Below are 23,689 nucleotides of genomic sequence, written 5' to 3' on the forward strand. Positions count from 1 at the left end.
TGGGGCAGGACAAACGCAACAGACTTCGCTGCAACAGCTAAAACGAAAGATGTGGAGACGTTTCCGAAGGATGCAACCGGAAGAAACGTCGGGACACACACAGTTGGTCACTGGGTCGAACATGAAAAAAGCACCGAACGGAGGCCGTCCCGAACAACCGGGCGGCCAGAAAATGCTCTCTCAATTTCATTTCATGAGACCTTGCGATTGTTACACAACTGTGCCAGAGTAAGGCGTCTCGATGGCATTAAGGTCTTGTTAAAACAGCAAACCTGTTCTTTTCAAGAGAACAATGGTACTCTAAAATGCCTTGCAAAATTAATCGAGTTATTACCCTATAAAGAGTCAAGCATGTAACTGTTTAAAAGGGTCCGCAGGTTGTACCATGTCCAAACAGAGAGCACATACGCAGTGAAATCCTCCGCAGAACACCTTCCCATTAATTAGGCAGTGGAAACAGCAGCCTCCCCAAATCAAGCAGGAACAAACAGGAAAGAAAAGAATATACTTCTTGTGAGAGAGAAGGGGAAAAAAATACACGCACACAAAGAAATTAAAGGCGATGCACTCCACCCTTGAGAGAATCGGTTTCAACAGAAATAATGAGAGATCTTACGTGGGCTGCCATGACTTCTTCATGTTGCTCTAAAAGCGGAAGGCGGCTTTCCTGGTTGGCATCCGAAGGCAGAACGCTGAGGACTCGGAGCCCAAAGCAAACCACCGCCTGCTTAGGAGGAGAGTGTAGCCTGGTTTGCCATATAATGACAATAAAAGCAAATCAGCTGGGAGGAAAGAAGGCAATTCTTATCTGGGATCCGGGGAAGAGAAATAGGAAAACTTCCTAGGTGGTGAGTTAAGAAAAAAGCGGAAGGGAGTATTGGCGGCTCGGGAATGAGGATGCCAGGTGGATACCTTTGTTTAGCCACGCTGTCTTGCACACAGGCACACACACGCAAACAAGCACACATACACGGTGCACACACATAGAGCTAGGTAAGGAAAACATTCTGGGGGAAAGGTCTGTTTTTCCTTAATCTACAGGCATCATCCAATTATCTAAGGCTAAGCGTGGCGCCTCACACCTGTAATCCTTCGAGAAGCTGAAGTGGGCGGATCGCTTTAAGCCTAGGAGTTCGAGATCAGCTTGGGCAACACTGCCAGACCGTGTCTCTGTAAAAGATGTAAAAACTAGCCAGACATGGTGACTGGCATGAGCCTGTAGTCCCAGCTACTTAGGAGGGCTGAGGTGGGAGGATTGCTTAAGCCAGGGAGGTTGAGGCTGCAGTGAGCCACGACTGTACCACTGGACTCCAGTTTGGGCGACAGGGCAATGTTGTCTCTAAAAAGACAGGCATCATCACCTTGAGACAGAAAAGGGACTCTGTGTTTCTGCCTCTGTGAAAACTTCAGGACCAGCCGGATATGGTGGCTTATGCCTGTAATCCCAGCACTTTGGGAGGCCGAAGTGAGCAGATCGCTTAAGCCCAGGAGTTCAAGACCAGCTTAGCCAACATGGTGAAACCTCATCTCTACTAAAAATAAAAAAATTAGCCAGGTGAGGTGGTGCATGCTTGTACTCTCAGCTACCTGGTGGGGGGGCAGAGGCAGGAGAATCTCTTGAACCTAGGAGGCAGAGGGTGCAGTGAGCCGAGATGGTCACTGCACTCAAGCCTGGGTAACAGAGTGAGACTCCATCTCAAAAAAACCTCTCAGGACCACGCTAGAGTCCTTTCAGATTACTCCTCCCACTGAACCAAGTTCCATCTCCTAAATACATCTTGCTGCAGCTTCAGATCAGGCCCACATCCTGGCTCCCGGGTAGGGTCCAGTTCCTACGACAGCCCCGCCCCATCTTTCCTGAGCCCCCAGGATTCAGCGCAGGTGACTTTACTCACACAGCACACACCAGACTTCAACGCTGTCATTTCTGTTACCTGTGTGCCCCTTCCCACCTCTGGGCTGGAGGCTCTGGGAGGAGGGGGCTATTTTTACCCACTCAGCACTCTCCGCACTTCACACGGAGTCTGGCACACGGCATGGAGACGATATTTCCACTAATAATAGCAAGTGTTCCAGAAACACGTTCCCGCAAAGGGCTCGCGTACTCTGTCTCATTCAATCACTTCAGCAGCTCCACAAGACGGGTACCAGAGATCCCCCATTTCACAGGCAGGGACGTGGAGACTTAGATGATTGAATTACTCACCCAGGGACTGCAGGGAGTAAACAGCAGGCTGCGGATCTGATCTGTGGGACTTCCAAGCCCTCACGCTTAACCACTGTTTCCACTTAAAGATGTCTGGCGAATAAATTAGTAAGTACGAAGAGTCTTCCCAAAAGACTCTATATTGCAAATTTGAACATTTTCTTAGGTTACTGTTTTCAAATTAAAAGGTAACATTCTCCTTCTCTCTTTTTTTTTTTTTTTGAGATAGAATCTCACTTTGTTGCCCAGGCTGGAGTGCAGTGGCTCACTTCAACCTTCACCTCCCGGGTTCAAGCAATTCTCGTGCCTCAGCCTCCCAAGTAGCTGGGACTACAGGTGCCTGCCATCACACCTGGCTAATTTTTTTGCATTTTTAGTAAAGATGGGGTTTCACCAAGTTGCCCACACTGGTCTTGAACTCCTGACCTTGGGTGATCCACCTGCCTTGGCCTCCCAAAGTGCTGAGATTAAAAGTGTGAGCCACTGCGCCCAGCCTGAAAAAAAGTAACATTCTGTATAGAGAAAACCTGCAAAACACAGAAAAGCATAACAAAGAAAAAAGCCAGTCTTATACCAACCAAAAATGATCCCTCTAAGACTTAATCCAACGTCCTCGTGTTCACCCTTGTGTGATGTACAGGTATTTGCATATATTATGCTGTATGTCCAGATATTCGTCTTGTCTTTATATTTTTGAACATTTTTCTTTCATAAAACTAGGGTGTTACAACATTTGTAATTCTTACAGCATTTGCAATTCTTACTTTAGGTGATATCGTCATCTTTTCCATGTTAGTAAATATTCTTGGGAAACTATCAGTTACATGATAATTTGAATGAATGATTTTAACATCATTTAGCCGTTCCCCTATATTGGACACTAAGCCTTGTTCCCTCCCGCCTGTTTTCAGTATATCAGTAACACTGTAATACACATTGTTGTTCATAAAGCGTTGACCATATTTCTTTTTTTCTTTTTGTTTGAGACAGGGTCTCACTGTCACCCAGGCTGGAATGCAGTGGTGCGATCATAGCTCACCACAACCTCAACCTCCCTGGCTCAAGCGATCCTCCCACCTTAGCATCCCAGGTAGCTGGGACTACTGGTGTGCACCAACATGCCCAGCAAACAATGTGTATTTTGTGTAGAGATGGGGTCTCACTATGTTACTCTGCCTGGTTTCAAACCCCTGCACTCAAGCGATCTGCCCGCCTCGGCCTCCCAAAGTACTGGGATTATAGGCGTGAGCCACTGCACCCAGCGAGCTTTCACCGTATTTCTAATGTTTTTCCTTGGGATAGATTCTCAAAAGTGGAATTGCTGGGTCAAGGGAATATAAAATTCTTAAGGTAACTGTTTTCAGAACAGTCTGAATTGACATTCCTATTATGCCAGTTTACCCCTGAAGAAGTTTTCTGAAGGAAATGTTGATTCTATAATCCATCTGATTTTTTTTTTTTTTTTTTTTTTGAAACTGACCTGCTTCACCATCGAGTCATGGACTACATATCCTTTTATGAGTCAGATTACAATTTGGTGTATCTGGTGTCACATGCTAATAAGTTAGCTGATGATAAATATAACCCGTCTATCTCTGCAAAAGGCCGATCCCGGCACAAAAATGGAAATGATCTCAGCCTGGCATCCGGAGAGGCTGCTGTTTGACTGAGACACTGCAATTCTCATTTCAAATGAGGGCGCCTGCATTTCAGCCCTGCCGCTGTAAGATGCTGAGAGCCGGCCACGTCCCCCAAAGCTGCCTTTTCTTTTAACCTTAGAAACAGGGCTTTGCAAGTATTCAACTACTTGAGGGTAGAAGATAAAAGTCAAGACTCGGCCGGGCGCGGTGGCTCAAGCCTGTAATCCCAGCACTTTGGGAGGCCAAGGCGGGTGGATCACGAGGTCAAGAGATCGAGACCATCCTGGTCAACATGGTGAAACCCCGTCTCTACTAATACAAAAAATTAGCTGGGCACGGTGGCGCGTGCCTGTAATCCCAGCTACTCAGGAGGCTGAGGCAGGAGAATTGCCTGAACCCAGGAAGCGGAGATTGCGGTGAGCCGAGATCGCGCCATTGCGCTCCAGCCTGGGTATCAAGAGCGAAACTCCGTCTCAAAAAAAAAAAAAAAAAAAAAAGTCAAGACTCTAAGCCCTGTCCTCCATCTCCCTTAGAGAGGTGGCTACAAAGCCCTAGGTCTGACCCTTGGCACCAATGTTCTCTGCAAATTCACTTTTCTGATTTCCCATTAGTGGAGAAGGTCAGTGTAGAAGGCCTTTAACATCCTTGGGACGCAGTGACATGGCCAGCCAGAAAGACACAGTCTGGGACTTCTTTTTGAGATGGAGGAGTCTCGCTCTGTCTCCAGGCTGGAGTACAGTGGCGAGATCTCAGCTCACTGCAACCTCCACCTCCCAGGTTCAAGTGATTCTCTTGATTCAGCCTCCCAAGTAGCTGGGGACTAAAGGCACTTGCCACCATACCCAGCTAATTTTTGTATTTTTAGTAGAGACAGGGTTTCTCCAGGTTGGCCAAGATGGTCTTGATCTCTTGACCTCATGATCCACCTGCCTAACCCTTCCAAAGTGCTGGGATTACAGGCATGAACCACCACACCTGGCCCAACAGTCTGGGACTTCTGAACTGGCTCAGGAAGGGTGCAAATTAAGAGAGGGGCCCCAGCCATGCGTTCCCTGGGACGCCCGAGACTGCAGAAGTGGGGAAATGGGTAGGTGCAGAGGTCAGGATGCCTGCTGTCAGAGCAGTCAGACCTGGTGAAACCCCAGCTCTGTCACTCTCTGGCTGAGTGGCTTGGGCTCGGTTCCCTCAAGTTTATAAAATGGGCATGATATTATTACACCTCCTCATCAGGGAGATGTAAAGAGTGAATGAGAGAATAAATGGGTGGAACTCAGCACAGTGAATACAAGGACTACAAGCAGCAGGTGCTTGCTAATATCATCACTGAGAAGCAAGAAGTGCCTTTTCCCTGATGTTCAGATCACCTGTGTCACAGCAATGGTCCAACCAGGAGAAGGGAACGGACCAGGGAGGAGGCGTAGAGTGGACCACAAATCATCCTCTCCCTTCCTTGAACCTGTATTTCTTTTTTTTCTTTTTTTGAGACGGGGGTCTCACTCTGTCACTCACGCTGGAGTGCAGTGGCATGATCTCAGCTTCCTGCAACTTCCGCCACCCAGGTTCAAGCAAAGCTCCTGCCTCAGCCTCTTGTGTACCTGGGATCACAGGCGTGTACCACCACGTCCAGATGATTTTTGTATTTTTAGTAGAGACAGGGTCTCACCATGTTGGCCAGGCTGGTCTCAAACTCCTGGCCTCAGGTGATCCGCCCGCCTCGGCTTCCTAAAGTGCTGAGATTACAGGTGTGAGGCACCACGCCTGGCCTGAACCGGCATTTCGACAGCTTCCAAGTTCAAATATTTCTACGTAATGCATCCGATCCTGAGCCAGGCGAAGTGGAAGGGCATGGAGTCTGTCACGGTTAAGCAGCAGCAGACCATGCGTGCTCGCGTTGCCAGCTGTGAGCTGCTGTGTGGCCAGAGCAGTGATTCTGAAAGCTGGTCTAAACCACAGCTTCCTCATCGCTACCACGGGCAATGGTGCCTGCACTGCAAATGCCAGCACACTGTAGAGACAGGGTCTCGCTATGTTGCCCTGGCTGGTCTCAAACTCCTGCACTCAAGTGATCTGCCTGCCTCGGCCTCCCAGACTGCTGGGCTTATAGGTGTAAGCCACTGTCCCCAGTCAGTTTTAACCATATTTCTAATTTTTTCCTTGGGATTTTCCTTGGTGATACATACAGGTACAAAAGACGCTAGAATAATCACGCCCCACAAATACTAGAATAATAGAACAATTACGGTGGCTAATATTTACTGAGCCCTTATTTTGGGCTACCATTTCCTTTATTTTGTTGAGACAGGGTCTCACTCTGCCAGGCGGGAGTGCAGTGGCACCATCATAGCTCACTGCAGCCTTGAACTCCTGGGCTTAAGTGATCCCCCAATCTCAGCTTCCCAAGTAGCTGGGACTACAGGGGTGCGCCACTGTACCCAGGTAATTTTAACATTTTGTCATAGAGATGGGGTCTTGTTATGTTGCCCAGGCCGGTCATGAAGTCCTGTCTCAGGCAATCCTCCTGCCTCAGCCTCCAGAGTAGCTGGGACTGCAGGTACGCACCACTGTGCCTGGCTGACTTAAAAAAATTTTTTTTGTAGAGATGTGGGTCTCGCTATGTTGCCATGACCAGAGGGTTACAATCTGAAAAGATACTGAACTGACTTGGCCTTCCAGAACCACGAGCCTAAGGCCTACAGACGCGCTGCCCATAAAAAGAATGAAAAGGCAAATGTAAAACTGAGAGCCGTAATTTCAACATCACCACGTGACAAGTGAATAAATGCCTTTTTTTTTTTTTTGGATTTCCCAGAAGAAAACCCTTAAAAGCAAAGGCTGTCCTTGCCCTTCAACCCTCCACGTCGTGAGACAAAACAGACAGCGCCAGGCCCGACTGCGTCCTGGCACGGGCCTGAGGCCCCGCTGATCCAGGTCCTTATCTATATTTGGTACGTGAGGTAAAGCTAGAACATCTTATTCCTTCGCCTTTAATAAGCCAGCTTAAGACGCCATTACTCACCACCCTAGTGAACTCATTTTGAAACTCTGAAGGTGGAGAGGCCACTCTTGGCATTTCTTACTAAAACAGAAGTGGTTCCTCTCCCCCGATTCCTACAGCACGAGCTGCCGAATACCTTTAAAAAAGGGGGAAGCCAAATTCGCTCACCAACTTACTGTGTAATTTCATCAACGAGAAGGCTGAACACCAACACATAGGGAAGTGTTTTTCTTCTAATAAGTACCTTTCTGCAAGAAGCCACCAATTATGAGAGCCGGGAATGTATTTAAATGCTTCTTACCGCACCAAGTGGAACACCAGCCTCTTTTTATTTATTACTTATTTGAAAGGGAGGGAGAATGAAGAGAATAAAATTTCCTTTTCCTTCTCTAACAAGATGAGTCAAAATTTCCAAACATTAATCAATCAGTGAGTCAGAGTTGGGGGAGAAGAGGAAACGGCTGGGAGGCCTTCCACCGTGAGCTCTTCCCAGAACTGCACAAAACCAGGAACCCCTGAAGGGCTGACTCGACTTCCCCAGTCCTCACACGTGAGGAGCAGGCAGGGCAGCCAGAAGCCAGGCTTCATGGCCTCTGAGATGCTCCGAGGGGGTCCATCTGCTCCTTCGTTTACGGAGCACACACATATGTCGAAGATGTGTATTTCATGCTGCAAATAGACAGATGGATAAAATGCCCCGACGGAGCCCACCTCCTCCTGGAAAGGCAGACAATCAAGTCAGTGGCTGCAGAGGGACACACAGATGTGCCCTGCTCACGTATGCACACCCAGTGCAGGGGTGGAAAATGCAACGGGCAGGGGGAAGGGGTGGGGAGCTCCCAACGCACCACCAGGACCAGGTAAGCCCCGAGCTGAGACCAGCATCGCGCAGGGAGGAAGAAGGTGGCGGCGGAAAGGGGAGTGATTCTATGCAAGACCACATTTGTGCAAATGCGTGGGAGGGAGAAACGATGGCTCGTTCGGAACCCGCAGGTGGTTTGGGATCAGTACTGCCTCCACCAGATGAGGGAGGGACACTGGCCAGAGACCAGATGGCAAAGAGCCACTAATCCCCGTGAATGCTGGCACTCATTCTTGAGGTCGACATGTTCTGAAAAGTACTCGAGGTTCTGTAGCAGGGTTCTTACGCCTTAGCCAGGAGGGCTGGTTAAGGCACAGGCAGCTGGGCCTGCCCTCAGATTTTCTGATTCAGCGGGTCTGGAGTAGACCTGAGAATCTGCACTTTTATTTATTGCTGAAACAGGGTCTCACTGTGTCACCCAGGCTGCAGTGCAGTGGCATGATCACGGCTCACTGTACGTCTGACCTTCCAGGTCTCAAGCAATCCTCCTGCCTCAGCCTCCCGAGTAGCTGGGACTACAGGCTATTTTTTTTAAGAGATGGGGTCTTGCTATGTTGCCCAGGCTGGTCTCAAACTCTTCAAGCAATCTTTCCACCTTGACCTCCCAAATATTGGGATTATAGGCATGAGCCGCGGTGCCCAGCCAGAATCTGCAATTCTAACAAGTTCCCAGGTACTGTGATGCTGCTGGTCTGGGCAGCAGCTTGACAGCCACTGATCTACGGGACAGGCGTTCAAATGTACCTGACTGTCTTTTTAAATAAAGTTTTATTGGCACACAGCCACACTCACCATTTTTGTATTTTCTATGGCTACTTTACAGCAGAGTTGAGTCTTTGTAAGAGACCATATGGCCCGGCCAAAACCTATAGTATTTTACCATCTGGCTCTTTACAGTAAACAGTTTGCCAATCCCTGATGTAGGCTATGAGAATGGGTGATAAGAAAGGAAAAACCAAGAAGACTTGCACAGTCAATGAGTTTTGAAAGGTTCTAGGTTGATCAATGTTCAGCAGCTTTCTTTTCTGTAAGAATTTACAGTCTTTAATAACTGGTGCATTTATCCTGGGACTGGTATTCCCAGACACAGCATTAGTCTATTTCTCTTTTAGTATTTTTGTTTTTTTTTCAAGACAGGGTCTCACCCTATCACACAAGCTGGAGTGCGGTGGCACGATCTCGGCTCACTGTAACCCCTGCCACCCAGACTCAAGCAACCCTCCCACCTCAGCCTTCCAAGTAGTTGGGATCACAGGCGTGAGCCACCATACTCGGCTGTTTTTTTGTATTTTCAGTAGAGATGGGGTTTTGCCATGTTGTCCAGGCTGGTCTAGAACTCCAGGCCTCAAGTGATCTGCCCACTTTGGCCTCCCAAAGTGTTGAGATCACAAGTGTGAGCCGCCACATGCAGCCTGCTAAAGGATTTTAACTTGGGAATTAATCAATCAGAATTGTATCTTAGAAAAACTACTCTGGGGGCAGATATACAGAAAGGGAATGAAACTGAAGGCAGTGAGACCAGTTAGGCAGTTGCTATGGTAACCAAGAAGTAAGGAGAGTAGGCACCAGGACGGGGGCTGGCCGAGTTTTACCGGAAAGCATCAAGATAGTAAATATTCTAGGTGGCTCATGCCTGTCATCCCAGCACTTTGGGAGGCAAGGCAGGAGGATTGCTTGTGTCCGGGATTTTGAGACCAGCCTGGCCAACACAGTGAGACCTCGTCTCTACAAAAAAAGAAAAGAAAAAAGAAAAAAAAAATATTTTAAGCTTCACAGGCCATATGGTCTCTGTTGCAACTACTCAACTCTGCCACTGTAGCCCAGAAAAGCAGCCACAGACAACAGATAAACAAATGAGTATGGCTGAGTGCCAAGAGAACTTTATTTATGGAGGTGAAGTATGGGATGGTGAAAAAGTTCCGGAGATGGATGGCGGTGATGGCTTGTGCGACACTGAATGTATCTAATGCCACTGAGCTGTAGATTTCAAAATCACTCAAATGGTAAATTTTATGTTACGTGTATTTTACTACAATTGAAGAAAAAACAAACTATGGGCAATGAAATTTGAATTTCATATAATTTTCTGGGTTTTTTTTTTTTTTGGGAATTTCATACCATCTTCTTATATCATAAAATAGAAGTCTTCTGGGCTGGGCGTGGTGGCTCATGCCTGTAATCCCAGCACTTTGGGAGGCCGAGGCGGGTGGATCACCTGAGGTCAGGAGTTCGAGACCAACCTGGGCAACATGGTGAAACCCAGTTTCTACTAAAAAATACAAAAATTAGTCGGGCATGGTGCCACATGCCTATAATCCCACGTACTTGGGAGGCTGAGGCAGGAGAATCAAGTGAACCCAGGAGGCAGAGGTTGCGTGAGCTGAGATTGTGCCACTGCACTCCAGCCTGGGCAACAAGAACAAAACTCCATCTCAAAAAAAAAAAAAGAGAAGAAGTCTGCTGTTTTTTTTCATCCACTTAAAAATGTAAATGCCATTCTTTGCTGGGAGTTGGGAGTTGCGAGGTGTTGGGGGGAGAGGAGGGCAGAGAAATACATGGCTTTGGTCTGTAGTTTGCAGACTGCTGCACTCCAGCCTGGGTGATAGGGTGAGACCCTCCCTGTCTCAAAAAAAAAAAAAATTTCCTTTAGCAACATCCCATAGACTAATGCTGTGTCCTCTCCTGCGTTTCTGGGAACAATCAGTCTTGGGACACCAGTTATTAATTGCGCTAGTTATTAAAGGCTCTGAGAAGTCTTGCAACTCTAAGGCAATGGTAATAAACGGGAGGAAGTAAATGCCAGTGCTGATCAGGAATGGAGTCGTGGAAGGGAGCAAAGGACAGCAGGTAGCAGGGCAGGGTCCAGAGGTCCAGTCAACATATATAAGAAAAGGTCTAGGGCTCCAAAAAAAAAGGCTGTAAGGTCGGGTGTGGTGGCTCATGCCATTAATCCCAGCATTTTGGGAGGCTGAGGCAGGCAGATCACCTGAGATCAGGAGTTCGGGACCAGACTGGCCAATATGGCAAAACCCATCTCTACTAAAAATACAAAAATTAGCTGGGTGTAGTGATGCACACCTTTGTAATCCCAGCTACTCGGGAGGCTGAGGCACAAAAATCAGTTGAATCCGGGAGGCGGAGGTTTCAGTGAGCTGAGATTGTGCCATGTACTCGAGCCTGGGCGACAGCGTGAGACTCCATCTCAAAAAAGCAGCTAGGATCCTGAGGGTAATGAGAAATGACCAGTCCACCCATGGGTGATGCCCAGGAGATACCAGCCCCCAAGTCAGTCCAAGGCAGGAACTCCTGCCTCCTTTACCTCTCAGAAGCCCCTCTCTCAGGCACTGGGCCTGCAGACCACTGTCTAGCAGAAAAAGCAAGCACTCACCAGGTATGGTGGTTCATGTCTATAATCCCAGCACTTTGGGAGGCTGAGGCGGGTGGATGAGCTGAGGTCAGGAGTTCAAGACCAGCCTGGGCAACATGGCGAAACCCCATCTACTAAAAATACAAAAATCAGCCAGGCATGGTGGCGCATGCCTGTAATCCCAATTACTTGGGAAGCTGAGGCACAAGAATCGCTTGAACCCAAGAGGCAGTGGTTGCAGTGAGCCAAGACTGCACCACTGCACTCTAGCCTGGGCAACTGAGCAAGACTCTGTCTCAAAGAAAATGAAAAAGCAAGCACTTTTCCTTATCTACAGTAAATAATCACAGTGAAATTCAATCAGAGATGAGCAGATTAAACAATGACCAATGCTTGTCAAACGATCTGTGGGGGAAGAACACACAACAGATTTTTAAATTTCCAGTCCATAGTGGACTGAGATCTTCATAAAATTAAATTAAAATGCCACTTGGATGTCACCATGACGTTAAATTGCTATGAACGTTTCTAAACGCCTACTCTGAACTTCTGTGCTTATCTTGCGGCAGAGCAGTGATGGCCGGGGGGCTGGCCCTGGGCCGTACTCGGACACACTTTCAGGGGCACAGTGGCCTGATGGGGCCTCCTGAGCTTTCTTTGCAGGAAAGAGAATGAAATGTACAACCCAATCAGGCCAGCCAGTCCCAAGTTGAGACCCTCAGGCAGGTGATTCCTCAGGGACAGAACTCTGGAAAACAGAGGACCTCGATGGGGTGCTACTGTGGCAGGGTGGGCTGAGGTTCAGCAAATGTCAGGGAAGAGAGACAGATGCCCAGCGAAGCCACCGACCAGTGGCCTCTGGCTAATTTGGCTCTTATAGGAAGATAGGGCTTGAGGGGATCCAGATACGGAGGCCCAGCCCCAAGGGAACTCAGAGAGACAGAGGGATGGAAACACCTCCCCATCTTTATAAAGAAATCAGACAACTTGAACACTGGAAATCTACAAAGCAGGCAACGTTCCAAGGCTAGCCCTTATTTTAAAGGCTCGACTTTATTATAAAATCCCAAGGCACCACGTTCCCCTATGAAAAGCCATTTCCTAAAGTGGATCTAGGGCACAGAGGGAACGGATTCTCACTCCATCAGAGCAGACAGTTTTCCTTTTAAGAGATGTAATTGCAAATCATTTTAGAAAACCCTCAACAACTAATTGTTGCGATAATGCCAAGTTTACGGAGCCCAAATAATGGACAAATATCACCATATAATAGAATAGGACAAAAATGGTAATTTTACTATGGAAAGTTGGAACTTGCCATTTCAAATTAGCAGAAGCTGTGAAGTGGGCATTACTGACAATGTGAATATAGTAATTGGGGCTGATTTCTTGGCGCCTCGCCGAATCTGGCTGCCTGGCGTCCTGTGAGTTAATTATAGCTCTGTTAACAGAGTGGGGGCAGGGAACTCAGTGGTGACGCAGAGATAAAACTCAGCCCAGGTCTCTGCAGATGAGGCAAAATGTGAGTGTTTTGGCTGGAGACTGGGTACAACAGAAATTAGTCCCAATTAATTCCGTAAGCAATGGTCCTGAGGAAAGACGGACATGGATGGTTAGGGTCAACCATTCCTGGAAGCCGAACTTTCTGAAGGTGTCCTTGCTAACTCAAAATTGGTCTTCATGCTTTCCACGTTGCCAGTGCAATGGCTAAGTAAGTCATTTTCGTCTACATCCAAAAATATTTCATTTACTGCTTTAAAAGTTTCCTTTTAAAAAAATCCCAGGAATCAAAATATGTGATTCTGTCCAAATTAGCTCTCTCCACAGACTGAGACAATTATTTCACTGTGGGCTTTTTTGGAAATAAATCTTTCTTTTCTTTAATTTTAGAGACTGTATTGTGCACTTTGAGATTGAAGATGGAGTTCATTTCACCCGCATGCCTAAGTCGCTGCCTGTATAATATGGTTGGCATGCCCTGTGCTGGGGCACCAGTTTCTTTAAGAAACTGATGAAGTTGTGCACAGGATTAACTTATGGTTGGACAGGGGTCAATATTTAAGCTTGGGATCGTGCCTAGGATAGTGAGGTGTTTTTTTTTGGTTTGGTTTTTGTGTGTGTGTGTGTGTGTGCTTGTTTTTTTAGATAGGATGCACTCTTGCTCAGGATGGAGTGCAGTGGCATGATCACGGCTCACTGCAGCCTCTAGCTCCTGGGCTCAAGCAGTTCTCATGCCTCGGCTTTCCAAGTGGCTGAGATGATAGATACATGCCACCACACTTGGCTAATTCTTTTTTTTGCTTTTTTGAAATGGAGTCTCTCTGTTGCCCAGGCTGGAATGCAGTGGCATGATCTCGGCTCACTGCAACCTCCGCCTCCCGGGTTCAAGTAATTCTTCTGTCTCAGCCTCCTGAGTAGCTGGCCCTACAGACGTGCACCACCACACCTGGCTAATTTTTGTACTTTTAGTAGAGATGGGGTTTCACCATGTTGGTCAGGCTGGTCTTGAACTCACCTCAGGCGATCCGCCCACTTTGACCTCCCGAAGTGCTGGGATTACAGATTACAGGCATGAACCACAGCACCCAGCCCCACACTTGGCTAATTCTTTAATTTTTTGTTAAGACATGGTCTCATTATGTTGCCAAGGCTGGCCTCCCAACTCCCAGGCTCAAGGGATCCTCCCCACTCAGCCTCCCAGAGTGCTGGGATTACAGGCATGAGCCACCGCGCCATTTTACAGTGAAGTTACTCAAGTTTTAAATCTGTCATCAAAACATTCAAAATAAAGGTTGGTCACCGATTCCTCATTCTTGGGACCTGCTTCCACTTTCCCTCCCAAATCAGCTTTGTCCCCTCCCAGCTGAAACCCTGGGCGATACATCCCGGGCTTTCTATGGCTCCCCTCACTGTGTACCATCTCTAACCACCGAGCTCAGGGAGAGACTGGCTCAGAGGCGGCACCCCCTTGGTCTCACTTAGCACTGGCCCCGAGCCCTCCCCAATGGCAGCGTGGGCTGAACACCAATGCTGGAGTCCGCTGAACTGAGAACAAATTCTCTGAGCAAGTCTACGCCTCCTGTGGCTTTCATCTTTTGTAAAATTAAGACAGTGAGGCCTACCTCCGATGACCATGGGGAACTCATCTGAAAGCCTTAGCAGCGAGTGATCTTTCTTTCCCCTGCCCTGCTCCACCACCTCCTGGCCTCACTCCACACCCCATATCCAACCCAGCATTCGCCAGCTGCAAGCTTGACCGCCACTGACCTCCTCTCCTGCTGGAAACCCTTCTTTTTTTTTTTTTTCCAAGATGGAGTCTTGCTCTTGTCGCCCAGGCTAGGGTGCAGTGACACAATTCCGGCTCACTGCAACCTCTGCCTCCTGGGTTCAAGTGATTCTCCTGCCTCAGCTTCCCGAGTAGCTGGGATTACAGGCACGTACCACCATGCCTGGCTAATTTTTGTATTTTTAGTAAAGACGAGGTTTCACCATGTTGGCCAGGCTGGTCTCAAAATGAACTCGACTTTGCGTGACCCGCCCACCTCAGCCTCCCAAAGTGCTGGGATTACAGGAGCGAGCTACCGTGCCCAGCAAAACCCTTCTCTTCCTAAGCGCAATCTTCCTTCCTGCTGGAAACCCTTCTCTTTCTGACCCGAGTCCTGAGAAAGCTGCCGTCGGACCCACCTGTCACTTCAAGACTGGTTTTGGTTCTTCCACTCTGTCTGTCCACGCATCGCACTAGAGAATGCCGTCACCTCCTCGGTCCCCGATCGCTGGCTTCCTCCGGGGCCTCCCATGCCCCTGCCTTCCAAATCCACAATTCTTCCTTGACTTCCCTCCAAGCGCTGCCCTCCTGACCACAGACCCACCCATTGGAAGTGCAGAATTCACTCTTTACATAAGCAAATGCCTCCTCTTGACTCCTAAACCAAGCCCTGTGCCTCTGGTGACCCCGGCCTTGGCTGAAAGTGATACAGGGTCATCAGAACCATGCTTCTGTCCACAGGAGGGTCAGAACCGCAGGCACGTCTGGCTCCCTGAACCTGGCGGACCAGAACCCCCGACTCCTCCCTCTCGGCCTACAGCCCGGCATGCAGAATCCTGTAGATCCTGTCCCTCCTCCTCACACCATCCAGGTCTTCCCGTCTATCCCCACAGCCCTGGCCAGGACCTGCACTGGGCTCTCAGGATGTCCGCCTGGGGACTCAACTCTCGTTCAGAACATCAGCTCCACGAGGCCAGGACTCCTCCCCAGCACCTGGGATCATGCCTGGCACGAAGAGAACACTCGATACACAGGCATTTCCGTGAGTCCTTGTGCAACTGTAAATAACAATAAATGAACTCCCAGGTATAAATTACGAAGTGTAACAGAGGGGAAATGTACTCACAATTTAAATAAAAGTATTAGTGACTTTTAATTTATTTTATTTTCCTGGCAAGATACTCTACATTCCGTGGTTTCAGTGGTGGTGTGCTTTGTGTCTGAATGACAGTGGAGGTGTCTCCTGTGGCTGAAGGTGCAGAGCCCGAGCCTGCCTGGGTGGGAGCCACTGCAGCACAGACCCTCGTGGCTCTGCCCTGAGGTCACTCTGCCCTGTGTATGCAAAAGACCCCATTCAGCCCCAAGTCCCAACACTCACCTAGCCCCTGACCTGCAGGCTTGGTAATCTGTGGACGACCGTGTGTTGAAGGAGTCCCAGAGCGGGCTTGGGAAGTGGGGTGGCACCCTGTGGTGACACTTTTTGGGAAAGTGCAATGCTGTCTTATTTTCTCACTCTTGTGGCATTTGGTCTTAACTCTGGGTACTGGAAGAAGCAGCTTCACCCTCAGGCTAAATTGCAACACCTTGCTCCAAAAGAGAGGCCCTCTCACTTCATACCAAGCAGGGTCAACCTGGCAGCGGTGACATGTGACACGGCCTGCACCAGTGTGGCCACAGAAGCAACATGGGCATGCCTACCTGCTCCCTGGGTGCCCTGAGGTGGCTGCTGCAGGTCCATGGGGCCCTCTGGGAGGAAAAGCACCAGGCAAGAGGCACAGGGTTTAAAAACAGACGCAGAATCACCCACGAACAGACACGCCACAGCAGATGACACAGACCGCCCGGAGGAAAGGACCCAGGGTCTCTTAGCAGGAGCTCAGTGGGAAGATTCTGGCTCCTGGGTTTGATCTGAGAAACTCGCCAAAGCATGACCTGAGGCAGGTCCCCGCTTCCCTCATCTGTGAAGTGAGAGGGGCGGGAGACTGGATCGCTGGTGTCAACTGATGGCTCACTGGCCACAAACAGTCACGGAGGAGCATGGGTCTCCTGTGCGAGCCAAGACAGTAACACCCAGTGCGTCCCCCAGACCTTGGTGGGTTTATGTCTTACTGCTGAGACTGCCAGAGCACATCACTGATGTTGAATGCTGGCCTATAAATGTATCAACACCTTCCTGGGGAAAGCGGTCCTGTTTCCATGGCACTGGGGCAGATGAACAGCCGGTGGCGCAGGGCAGCAGCCCTCCCGCCCCTCCCCACTCCATCCTGCAGGACTCTTGGACTTGACTACTCCCCTGCAATCCTGCCCACTGCGCCCCTTTTGGGAAGGAGCCAACCGGAGGGGTTGGGACAGTCTCCCTGGGTGGGGGACAAGGCTCCCTACGGATCAGTTACCTGCTCTCAAGGCCCGGGTCACTCACACCTGGGATGGCTGAGCCTAGTTAACTGAAGAAAGAAACAAGTTTTCTTTCCTGAGTCACAGCACTAATGGAGGGTTTGGCAAGAAATGGTGTGCGGCTCAAGTTGTCATTTTTTTTTTTTTAAGAGATGTGGTCTCACTATGTTGCCCAGGCTGGTCTCAAACTCCTGGGCTCAAGCGATCCCCCCACCTCAGCCTCTGTAAGTGCTGGGATAACAAATGTGAATTCACTTATTTAATGATATTTATGGAATGCCTTAGCGGCAGGTATTGTGCTTGGTATACGGCATAGACCAACGTTAGATCACGGGCCTCCAAAAGCCAAAAGGTGCCAATGAGACTCCTCAATGCCCTGCCTTTTTTTTTTAAAGCCCAAAACTCATCGTATTAGGGGACACTGTTCCCAACCCACTTGTGGCTGCACGAGTCCTCTGACTCTCGTTATCTAAGCTGGGCCCCTCGCTCTGCCTCCTGCGTATGATACGTGATACAGAAAAGAGCCCATCTGAGAGCAAACACCAAGACTGAACCAAAGACGCCAAAAGCAGCACTGACGTCAGCCGCCGCAGCCCGGCGGAACAGCTACCTGCCAGCTCAGAGTTTTAGATGAACTGGTTATTTTTCTTGAACTCAACAGAAGCACTGACCAGGGGCCAGGCACAGTCCTTTGGGAGGCCAAGGCAAGTGGATCACTTGAGCTCAGGAGTTCGAGACCACCCTGGCCAACATAGTGAAACCCTATCGCTACTAAATATACAAAAATTAGTCAGGTGTGGTGGCAGGTGTCTGTAATCCCAGCTACTCGGGAGGCTGAGGCAGGAGAATCACTTGCACCCGGGAGGTGGAGGTTGCAGTGAGCCGAGATCACACCACTGCACTCCACCCTGGGTGACAGAGTGAGACTCCATCTCAAAAGAAAATGCAGCACTGACCGGGATGGAGAGGAGAGTTAACATCCACCAGGTACCTGTGTGCATGGTGTTAAGCCACAACGAACATGGGTGTGGTCTCGGTCACTAATCACAGCCGTTCTAGGAAGGACAGATTCCCATCCAAGCTGAATGGAGGTGCAGAGAAGGGAACTGATCTTCTAGCAGTCGATGGAACCAAGATCTGGACCCAGGTTTGTGTGCACCGAAGCCCATGTTGCTCCCACCACCCCAGACACCAAGAGCTGGAGCACAGGCTTGGGAGCCACCGGTGGAGGACCTCAAGTTGTCTCTGCAACGTGAAAAGCAGCACAGGGTCTGCAGTGGCTCACGCCTGTGATCCCAGGATTTTGGGAGGTTGAGGCAGAAGGATCGCTTGAGCCCAGGAGTGGTTCGAGACCAGCCTGGGGCAACATGGGGAAACCCCGTCTCTACAAATAATTTAAAGATTCACCGGGTGTGGTGGTGGGCATCTGTGGTCTCAGCTGCTAGGGAGGCTGAGGTGGGAGGATCACTGAAGCCCAGGAGGTCGAGGCTGCACTGAGCTGAGACTGCACTATTGCACTCCAGTCTGGGTGACAGAAAAAGACCCTGTCTGAAAAAACAAAGGCAAAATTTCTTTCTTAGCGAGGTTTTTTTTGGTCTGGAGTAGACACTGTCTAAAATGCAGATTGCTTGAAATAACACTGAATACAAGGTGAGATCGAAAAGACACACCTGCAGAAGCAGGGCCTCTTGGAATGAGAATTCAAAAAAGACTTGTGTTCCATTTCACTTATTCCGTGAAAGCAAACCTATGACCCAATGTGTCTGCGTTACAGACGAGCCGTTTCCCTGCTGGGAATTCTCCTGTCCTGGCTATGATACTCCACCCTGTTAGCTTTGGGAGTAGTCTTTTTCTCTCTTACTCATGCTTTTCTGGATGCCCTCCAAACCTCGAGCTAAACCTGCAGTACCCTAAAAAGGTAGGTGAACAGTGCTTCTAGGATTTAAACATCTTTCTCCACCTACTGGAACAGAAGCTGGGTACATTTCTACCCGAACTCCTGCAAAAACATACCCGGGAAACAATGTGTACTGGCATGTTTGATAATATTACAGTTTCACCTCCAACTGAAATGACTTAAAAACAAGGAGGGGGGGTGTGGAGAAAACCCTTTCCCTTGTGTCTGTGGTTTTAACAACTTGTTCTGAGCAGTTTCTGCTCTTTTAAGGTTTGAATCAAGGCTGGAATTTAGCAATGCAAAATGCCCCTCATAACCCTTACGTCCAAAGGCTTACGTGGGGTAATTAAAAATGCAGAAATTCTTCAAACAATGTATCTGTTGACTAGTTAATAACATAAAGCCTTCGCTACTGAGCTGTGATCCCAGCCTGAGGTGAGGCAGGCGGAGTTCAGGAATGCCCCGACGTGAAAACTACCAGACAAGGGCAGAGAGAGATCTCTCAGAACTAGGCTATCAAACTGCAACTGCCAAATCCCAATCTCAGCAAGACAAGGAGATCCAGTAGCTCGATGAAATTAATCACAGGACATAGACTCCATTGGCATCATCTGTTTTTCCAAGACTTGGCTTGCAGCACAAAACAAAGATGTGAGACCTTTTTTCCATTTTCTTCCTTAAGATTCTCCAGGAATAGTGAAGAAAGCCAGGCATTCCTCAGGGACACCCCAGCTACCACAAAGCAGACCCCCAAACGAGGTCTTCCCCATGCCACAATGAAGGCCACTCCTGGGCAAGTTTTGTGGGAACTGCACTAACTTTCCCTTCAAACTATGGCAAAAAGTAGGCCAGAGAGAGACTCCGGCATGGTTCCTGGGTCTCCCCGCACCGGCCCTCCTCCCAGCGAGTTCCCCAAGCAGTCTGCCGGGGCCCAAGGCTCCACCAAGGCTCAGGTTGACAGGAACAGGCTGCCCAGCTGGCTGCGTCTGTGGAAACAAGCTCGGATTGGCGACAACATGCCCCAGCTTTAAAACAGCCACCTGCCTGAAGGAAGCCCAGCTCCCTGCCCTTTTCCTTCTGACTTTGCAAATGAACACTATGCAGATGAACTGTGAGGAGCTCTTCATTACAAGAGAAAGGCAGAGCCCAGGGAAGGGGCCCGACCTCCCTAATAGATTGCTGTGGGACTCTGGACAAGTCACTGACCCTCTCTGGGCTTGAAGAACTGACACGATGGGCTACTGATTGCCAAGACAGCTGTGCCAGCATTCCCACTGTGAAGCATCCTTGGGCTAGGTGGGGGTCTGGAATTCCTCAGTGAACACGGGCCCCAGAGCATTTAATCAATCAGCCAAGCAACAGATGTAGACTGATCAACGACATGCCGAACCAAGGAATCGGGAGGATGGAGGTGCTGGTCTTACCTTCCCAGAGCTTACAATCTAACAAGAAAACACATCCCCTTGAAAGCTAAAGGATAAAGGAATTAATTAAATAATATAAGAAACAGAACAATATAAGAAAACACATACATGTATAACTATATTGTTTCTTACATTAAGAAAATACTAGAAGAGTACCTGTAATTCAGAGATGGAAAGGAGCAGGGCAGCTGGCCTCCAGGCAGAGCTGTGCCCGGGAGTCATAAGCCCTGACATCTGACCTGCTCCTGCAGGCCCCACAGCCCGCCCTCCATCACCTGCACCCCCCGCTGGGGGCCAGGGCCCTCATGGGGCGTGTCTCTGGGTGAGCTTCTCTTGCCAACAACACTGAAATCTTTTTTCCACTGGTGACACCAGACCAGAAACTGGCCAGCTTTGCGAAAACTAAAACCTCCTTTTTTTTTTTTCTTGAGACAGAGTCTTGCCCTGTCACCCAGGCTGGAGTGCAGTGGTGCAATCAGAGCTCACTGCATCCTCAACCTCCTGGGCTCAAGCGATCATCCAGCCTCAGCCTCCTAAATAGCTGGGACCACAGGTGTACAGCACGATGCCCAGCTAACTTTTGTGTTTTTTATAGAGAGGGGGTCTCACTGTCTTGCCCCAGCTGGTCTCAAACTCCCAGGCTCAAGTGATCCTCCTGTCTCAGCCTCTTAAGTAGCTGGGACCACAGGCAACCACCACCAGTAATTTTTGTATTTTTTATAGAGATGGGGTTTTACTATGTTCAGGCTGGTGGTCTCAAACACCTGGGCTCAAGCCATCCACCTGCCTCAGCCTCCCAAAATGCTGGGATTACAGGCATGAGCCACTGCACCTGGCCCCAAACCTCCTTTAAAAAAGACTGCTCACATTCAGGATGTTAATGGCAGAGTGGCTGTACAAGATCATTCAGACCAGGGTTAGGTGTGGGGCTGAGCTTGGCTTTAAATGACCCAGGCAACTAGATGTTGGAGCCCCTGACCTAAGCACCGCCTGACCAGCCTTAAAAATCCCTCCACACTGTGGTACATCCACACAGTAGAATACTACTCGGCACTGACAGCGGCCATGTTGTTGAAGTGCAAATGCACCATGGTAAGTGAAAGAAGCCAGACGCAAAGGCTGCATATGGTATGATCCCTTCATATAACACTCCAGAAAATGCAAAACAACGCAAACAGAACACAGATTAGTGGTTGCCATGGACTGGGGGGTGGGGTGGGGGAGGGGGCTGACTACACAGAGTCCTGGGGGAATGTGGGGGGACAGTGGAACTGTCCTATATCTTTTTTTTTTTGAGATGGAGTTTTGCTCTTGTTGCCCAGGCTGGAGTGCGCAGGCGTGATCTGGGCTTACTGCAACCTCCATCTCCTGGGTTCAAGCGATTCTCCTGCCTCAGCCTCCCAAGTAGCGGGGACTACAGACGTGCATCACCATGTCCGGCTAATTTTTGTGTTTTTAGTAGAGACAGAGTTTCACCATGTTGGCCAGGCTGGTCTCCAACTCCTGACCTCGAACTCGGGTGATCCTACCCTGGCCTCCCAAAGTGCTGGGATTACCGGTGTGAGCCACCACATCAGGCGTGTCCTTTATCTTAATAGTGGTGGTGGAACATGACTGTACATGATTGTCAAAATTCATCAAAGTGGACACCTGAAAAGGGTGAATCTTACTGACTGTCAACCTGACTTTTTAAAAAGATCTCTCCCCTCAATGAAGAACTGATTTACACTAATATCTCCTTGCCAGTAGATAAGGATGAAGTGTAACCAAAAACAGCCTCCAAAAATGGTGGACAGCAGCCAGGCGCAGTGGCTCATGCCTGTAACTGCAGCAATTTGGGAGGCCAACAAAGGAAGATCATTTGAGCCCCAGAGTTTGAGACCAGCCTGGGCAACATAGTGAGACCCAGTCTCTGTAAAAATTTAGCTGGGTGTGGTGGCACATGCTTGTGGTCCCAGCTACCCAGGAGGCTGAGGTGGGAGGACTGCTTGAGCCTGGGAGGTTGACGCTGCAGTGAGCTATGATCACGCCACTGCATTCCAGCATGAGTGATAGAACAGGACTGTGTCTCAAAAAAAAAAAAACACCATAAAAACATGGGTATCAACCTTTTGTACTGCCTGATATCATTAAGGCCTTATAAGTAGCTAAATCTGAATATTCACTGCCATCTGTAATTCAATTACTTACCCTTCCCCTGGCTTTTCTGTGAGGTGGGGGAAGGGCAAGAGTGTGGGTCGAACAGATGAGTTAACAGAATCTTCTCGGCGTTAAAGACTGTCTCCTATGATTTATAAAAATCTTTGGTGTCTGCTGAACTCACATTTGCTAGAAAGTGCTGGTGGTGATGGAGTAAGCAGAAATCTACTAATATTAGTATCATTAGGCCAGGTGTGGTGGCTCTCGCCTGTAATCCCAGCACTTTGGGAGGCTAAGGTGGATCACTTGAGGTCAGAAGTTTGAGACCAGCCTGACCAACATGGTGAAACCCCATCTCTACTAAAAATACAAAAAAATTAGCCGGGCGTGGTGGCGCATGCCTGTAGTCCCAGCTACTTGGGAGGCTGAGACAGGAGAATCGCTTGAACCCTGGGAGGCAGAGGTTGCAGTGAGCCAAGATCATGCCACTGCACTCCAGCCTGAGAGACAGAGAGACACCGTCTCAATTAAAAAAAAAAAAAAAAAAGACGTGATTTCTATCTTTTCCTTCATTGTGAAGGGCTCCCATGACCTCCTCACACCCCACTTGCAGGGGCTTGGACATGTGAATAACCCTGGCCTATGCCAAAGCTTGGGCGATCTTTGCTGAAAAATAATCCCATAATCACCAGGTCCTGCCTCTATCTCTGTCGCATGCTATGATAACCCGGAGACTGCTTTTAGGTCTAAACATTGATGGTAAGATTCATTTCCACCACCTGAGCCTCTCCAGGAACTAACATCTTTCACGGGGGGAGGAGCTGGGGGCTGGGGCGCTGGCACTCCAGAACAAGGTCCTCAGGGGGCCACACAGCACACACTCCCCAGGCACCTACTTCGTGACAGAGACAGAGACATGCAAACCACAGCCCTGGCAGGAGACACATCCTCCATCAGCATCTGGAGGAAGGGACGCAGAAGGAGGCCCCAGAGGGAAGGGGCCCAAACTGGCCTCCGAGTAAGCATTCCAGAACCTGCTTCTAAATGCAAAGCCCCAGGCCCTTCCCAGGTGACTGTGTCTCAGTAAGTCTAGGGTGGGGCCCAGGGACAGTATTTTTAACAAGCACACACACACCCGGGAGGTTCTGATATCAGCCACGTTAGGAAGACGCTGACACAGGGTAGCTCCTACATGCCTGCAAACGAAGCTGCTTGCTTAACCATTACGTTTCTGAGGGCCAGGAACCCTGACTGCGTGACTTCCAAGTAGCCGGTTCGACGTGGCCAGGGCAGAAGGCAGAACTCCAAAGCGAGGAGGCTGGTGGGACGGCAGGGCTGGCGCCCGGGCAGCTTCCTCTGCTGGCCCCCTGCCACCCTCTGCACAAACACAGCCCGGCTGCCGCCTCCAATCCAGACCACCCACAGCAGCCGGGCATGAAGGTCACGGGGCTTTCCTCTCTTCTGTCCCCTGCACTTAGCCCCTGCTCATCCCTGAAGGAC

The 23,689-nt window shown here is 49.3% G+C and overlaps 1 protein-coding gene across 6 annotated transcripts in view; it reads right to left on the bottom strand.

The window, feature by feature from the left end:
- CUX1 (cut like homeobox 1) overlaps positions 1-23,689 on the bottom strand; it is a 465,449-nt gene that overhangs the window by 322,199 nt on the left and 119,561 nt on the right. The window lies entirely within an intron of this gene.

This window comes from Aotus nancymaae, unplaced genomic scaffold (assembly GCF_030222135.1).
Source record: "Aotus nancymaae isolate 86718 unplaced genomic scaffold, 86718_ANA_hifiasm-v0.15.2.pri h1tg000012l, whole genome shotgun sequence".
Taxonomy (NCBI): Eukaryota; Metazoa; Chordata; class Mammalia; order Primates; family Aotidae; genus Aotus; species Aotus nancymaae.